Source organism: Helianthus annuus, chromosome 15 (assembly GCF_002127325.2).
Source record: "Helianthus annuus cultivar XRQ/B chromosome 15, HanXRQr2.0-SUNRISE, whole genome shotgun sequence".
In the NCBI taxonomy this organism is placed as follows: domain Eukaryota; kingdom Viridiplantae; phylum Streptophyta; class Magnoliopsida; order Asterales; family Asteraceae; genus Helianthus; species Helianthus annuus.
Window position 1 is genome coordinate 136173894 of NC_035447.2, and position 6000 is coordinate 136179893.

Below are 6000 nucleotides of genomic sequence, written 5' to 3' on the forward strand. Positions count from 1 at the left end.
GCTTGTTTGGTTGGTATTTAGTGTTTAAACAGGTGCAATGCAAGGGTTAGAGTGCTAAACATTAGCACTTGCAGCCCCATGATGGAGAAACCGGGAGACAAAACCTATTTTTCAGGCTAACAGACTGTCCACACGGGGACGTGTCCAGCCGACACGCCCCCGTGTTCATCTCCCAGATCTGCTGTTTGGCTACTGACCTGCAATTTTTTTGCCAGACACGAGGTCGTGTCCAGCCGACACGCCCCCGTGTTCACCTTCTGTAAGTTATCGTTACTGGCAGTTCACCACGGGGTCGTGTCCAATGGGCACGGGGCTGTGTCCAGCCTGCCAGTAACATAAACCTTTGCTTTTAAATCCACTTTTACACATTCTAATCAACCAAAAACATTATTTTTGGACACATTGAGGACAATGTGTAATTTAAGTGTGGGGGGGATGCTAAAACCTTGAAATTTTGCAAAATCCTAAACACAAGCCTTACACAAAACTCTATTGGAACCGCTAAACACCCCAAATTTTTTCAAAAACTTTTTCATTTTTTTTTATTTACTTGTCTTAGTTTATGTTGGGAATTAACAAGTTCTAAAAAGGTTATATTTTTACAAGTTTACAACCGATAGCGTCGTGATAAAAAAAGAACCAACATAAGAAAATTATGAAACGGTATAACAAGTCTAGTTAAAAATTCGATTATATATGCTTGGTCACATTAAAAACCCATTCCCACAAAAGTGAGTTTTGAGCCTTTATTGAGCATAAAAATACACATATTTAGATTAAATGCTCATTTTTCGTTTCTTGTGTGAATAGCCGCTCGGTCTTTACAAATCTAGAACTTGTCACGACGATACATTCCCGGTCCTTACCAACTTAAACCCAAGTAAGTAAATGATGGAGGCATTAGGACTAACCATTTTCTTTCAAAACCATTATTTTTCATTTTTTTTACCTACCCAAAATCCCCCTAGATAGCCCCTTTGAGCCTAAACCTTTCATTTCATTACCCCAAAACCCTTTTTACCCACCAAAAAAAAAACCTTTTTAATTTTTTCTTAGTAACAAGTTCGCTTTTTCGTAAACTCACCTTTTTATGTGACGTTTAAAAAAAAAATGATGATGATGAAGTCAAAAACAAACAAAAGCTACAAAAGCTTGTTTGGAGAAATACTTCAAAATAAAAAGTCACTAAAAACAAGGTACTTCACGAAAACCGACGCTTATTACGATTTTCGCCCTTTTTACTAACCACTAACCAACCACCCACCTTTAAACCCAAGCCTTCACCCCAAAAGTCCTCTTGATATTTACAAAGGTAAAAAGTTAAAAAGGAGGAGGATTGATTGCTTGGCAAGCCTATGGAAGACGTAAGTTCCGTGCCGCTCTCGAGTGATTCACTAGAATATACACCTTCGGCCGAATGTTGAGTGATCTCCCGTGAGGTATGTGAACTTGTATATATATGGAATTTTAATAAGGCATGCTATGCCCAAATAAGTAATTCATCTTATGAAAAGTTCAAAATAAATCATAACGAATAGGATTGTAAATAAATAAAAATAAAACCTATAAAAACCTTGGATTCCCGACACTCTAGGACAAGCTAAAAAACTTCTCTTCTACCTATTCCATTTGGGAGTGTAAGCCACATTTAAAGAGTTTTGCTTGAGGACAAGCAAAAGTTCAAGTGTGGGGGTATTTGATGTGTGTAAAATGCAACATATAAATCACATCAATTAAGGCATAAAACTAACCCTTTTTAAGTACTAATGTTGGAAAAAGAGTGTTTTTGTCTTCCTTTTGTATTTTCAGGATGAAATGAGCTCAAAATCACAAAAGAAGCAAAAAGACAGATAATTCTACCATAAATACAAGAAAAGGAACAAAAGTAGACTGCCCGGACCCTCAACGGCATCTCCCAAGGCAAAGGAGAAGAAACAGAGTCTGAACACGCCCCGTGTCCAGCGAACACGGGGGCGTGCCCAGGAAGCAGCAGAAAAGACAAACCAGTAAAAGCTTCCATTGCCCACCACGGGGCCGTGTCCAGCGAGCACGGGGGCGTGGTGAAAGTACAGCAGGCGCATTAATTGTAATTCGCAATTACAATTAATGAAGTGAGAGAATGTCAGACGGGCACGGGGCCGTGTCCAGCGGACACGGGCCGTGTCCAGCCTTCTGTTCAGCCTATAAATAGAGGAGCTTGGCTTCATTCTCTCTCATCCCTTGGCACACCACCTCTCTCACACTTCATCCACCACCCACCACCACCATAACACCATCATCCACCACCATCATCCATTGTCCATCATAGAGTGTGTGAGTCGTCTCGGGATCCAAGATTGATCGTAAGAGTTCTTGACAATCAAGGCCATGTTTGCCTAAGTCTCTTACATCACTTGGTGAAGACAAGTGTTTAGTATAATACTTTTTATCTTTAATCTTTTGCACTTTTTATTTGGTTTTGTATTAATGACTTTAATAACTAGTTACTTATGTTGAAGGTGATCTTTCCTTATCGTTTGTCCGTGGTGTCTTGGCATTATTTTACTGTCTATATAAAATAAAAGATTTTCACCATTCATATCTCCACGGTCTATATGGAGGTATGTTGTCTACCTGGTCGGGGGTTAAGGGAACGGTTTGGTAAGGGTCTTGCCCTTGTTCAGCGTTTAGAGGTCCTGCTTGGGACCTGGGTCAAATTTAGTAGGATCTCCTTCAATGCCCATAGGTATTGGATGGCGGGGATCCAAACTCTTTGACCCCCTCATAAGTTAACTACTATTAATACTATAACCCGGCTATTTAGGACTGTATCCCTGCTGACTCAGACTACTTAGCCGAGGGTAACGTCACCGCCAAAAGCGGGGCCTACCACAATTTGCATTAATAACTTAATTCATTATCTTTCAATAATCCGACCCTTTAGGATTGTATCCTTGCTGACTCAAACTACTGGGTTGAGGGTAACGTCGCCTTCAAAAGAGGGGCCTACTACAATAACTAAGATAATCTCTTAAACAAGTGCAAAAGTGCGAAAATAATCAAAGGTTATACTAATACACGTGTCGGATCCAAGTGATTCATCTTGTCTATCTGTTTTTATTTTATTTTCAGCATTTAGTTAGTTTTTTTTATTTTCTTAGTTTAAAACATTTTTCTAACCTTTTGATTTGATTAGACGTTGAGGATAAACCGGTATTAAAAGCTCTTGTGTCCTTGGACGACCTCGGTATCTTACCAACACTATACTACGTCCACGATGGGTGCACTTGCCCATATGTGTGTTTAGTGTTAGTAAATATCGTGTTTTATAAATTTAAAACTTGGCTAAAAGTATAAAAAGGGGCTTAAATATACATCAAAAATATAACACACTTCACGCACATCAAAAACTCAGTAAAAGAAAAGGAGAACGCAGTAATTATTTCTAACTTAGTTCAATCAGATCCTCTCACATTATCAACTTTATCTATTAAGTTACCTTTAATCGTGGATAACCTCTTTTGGAGGTACATGAAAAGCTATGATTGTCATTTCTTCTACAAAATGAGTGTGACATTTAATATGTTACTTAATGTAATTAGCTTAAACACCTCTTAGTTAAAAACACATTTGATACTATCTCGACTTTCTCAAGATGTTCACCTACCAAAAAATGTCGTCACTTAATGTTGAATTTTCATTGTTTTTGGATGTTTTGGAATTGACTTTCTTGTAAAAATTAAAGGGACCTATATGACGAAATTTTCAAGAGTGACGAGCTTTGTTCATTGTTGCAGCCATCTGACACATGTAGTTAGCCATGTTTGCAGGGGTGTTTAGAGAATCAGAAGCAATGGTGTCTGATAGAGATTTATTCAGAGCATCTAGGCCTTGCAAGAGTGTGTGTTCTGCCTCTTGTGTTACTTGTTGGACTTCCATATCACCATGAGGAGTTGTTGTGATCAATGCGGACATTATGAAGAAGTAATGAAGGTACATTAGGACATAAGAATAGTCCTTTGAAACACAACAAATATGCTCACAAAATCAAACATCAGTTAGACCAAAAAGGGCAATTTATAATACAATATAATAAAAGGGCAATTTATAATACAACATAATAATTGTAGTAGAAATAAAAATTGTAAAGGTTATACATTTTAAAAATCAAAACCTATTCCCAAGCATTAAATTCCATATGAGATTGTTGCAGAGACCTAATCGACAATCTTAACCTGAAGTTTGCTCAGTACAACAAAAAGTTTAGCAACACAACATGTCATACCAAAACCCCTAAACATCCTTCCTAAACCCTAGAGTAATTCCTTCCTGCCATGTTCTTAATCACACAAAGTCAGGATAATTGTAATAAAGCAAGGATAAATCGACTATAAGCAATTAAAAAAATCTTTCTTTACTACAGTAGTTTAAAGAAAATTGAATACCTTTCTCTTTGTAGTTCCTCAAATCAGCAATTAGATTTAACACTTGTGAATCAAGCCTCAATTAACAGACTTGCTGAGCTTCCCACATGGACACCCATTGCCAATTCAACACAAATCCGAGCTTTTTGCCTACATCTCTTGATTCAAGATGTTAACTTTTTATAAACAAAATTCAACAAACTTTGGATATTAAAAATTACAACTCGAGCATATTCAAATTACGAATTCTAAACCCTGGATTAATATTATCATTATCCAAATATAATCTCCTCCAACCAATTTAGAACCTTTGCACCAAGTCAACATAATACGATCCAATACCATAACCCAACTCCATAACCAGTGTTTTAGAATAAGTTGTCATATATACGAATAGAATAAGTTGTCATATATACAAATACATTAACTTGTCAAAGTATTAATATAAACCGAGAATGTTACTTTGAAATAATTTAGAATTGTCGGTGATATTTGAGAATTAACATGGATTCAGATTCTTTTAATTGATTAGGAGAGAAGGAAAGATTATATGATATACTTAAGGAATGAAATAATCATAAAACAATACATGTGTTCATATCTACCTCTAATCAAATGCAAACCCAATCTATGATATGATAATCCAACATCACTCTAGTGAAAAAACAATCAAATGAATCTCATAATAACTTAACAATCCCATTGATTTTTCACACATCAGATCTTGAACGTAAGGAGATCATGGATCAGGGATATGAATAAACCAAACATAAAATAACAAAAAAGGTGATTGATTGATTATCAGAAAAAAGCATTTGTTGACATTGAAGGTGGAGATATTAAGGAATGAAGACTTAATCTGCCTTCATCGCCATATTTTCCTTAACCACAACCGCTTGACGTGGCAGAACCCTTACCGGTTTCTCAGAATTAACCGTGTGCCGCTATCAGAGCATTGCAGACCTATCACGTTAAATTAAATGATTAGATAATTATGATAAAAAAATAACATGATAAACAAATACGAAAAGAAGATTTAGTACCTTGAGATTTTATGGTACGGATCATAGAGTATTGGGAGCATAGGAGAATGATTTACACAACAAGTTTGTAAGCCAGGGTTTTAGAAAAACGAAAAGGGGAATGTGATTATGGAAGACCTCACAATCCATATATCGGTGTTTGAGAAATAGGTTTCTGTTTTAGAGACTGCAAGATGAAATCGCCACAGAGGAATTGGAAGGAAGATTATGTTTTGTGATTTGAAATCACACTAAAAAGAAGGAAACAATTTTAGCAAAAAGGAAAGTCCGATTTCTTTAATTTTGGATTCAATTTAGGATTTAATTTAGAAACAAATTGCCGCTCATTTACTAGTTCTCTGGCTTTAGACCAATGTCATCTCATCAAAAGAGAGGCCTGAGATAATGAGATGTGGCTAAGCGGTTTTACTTTAATATAAGAGATAGATTTTACATTTTATTGTAATATGTTTTATACATGTTATTTTCTATTATGTCTATTTCACATTTTGTTGTAATATGTTTTATACAAATGGTATTGTTTCTCACCAATTTTTTTATTTATTTATCTTTTT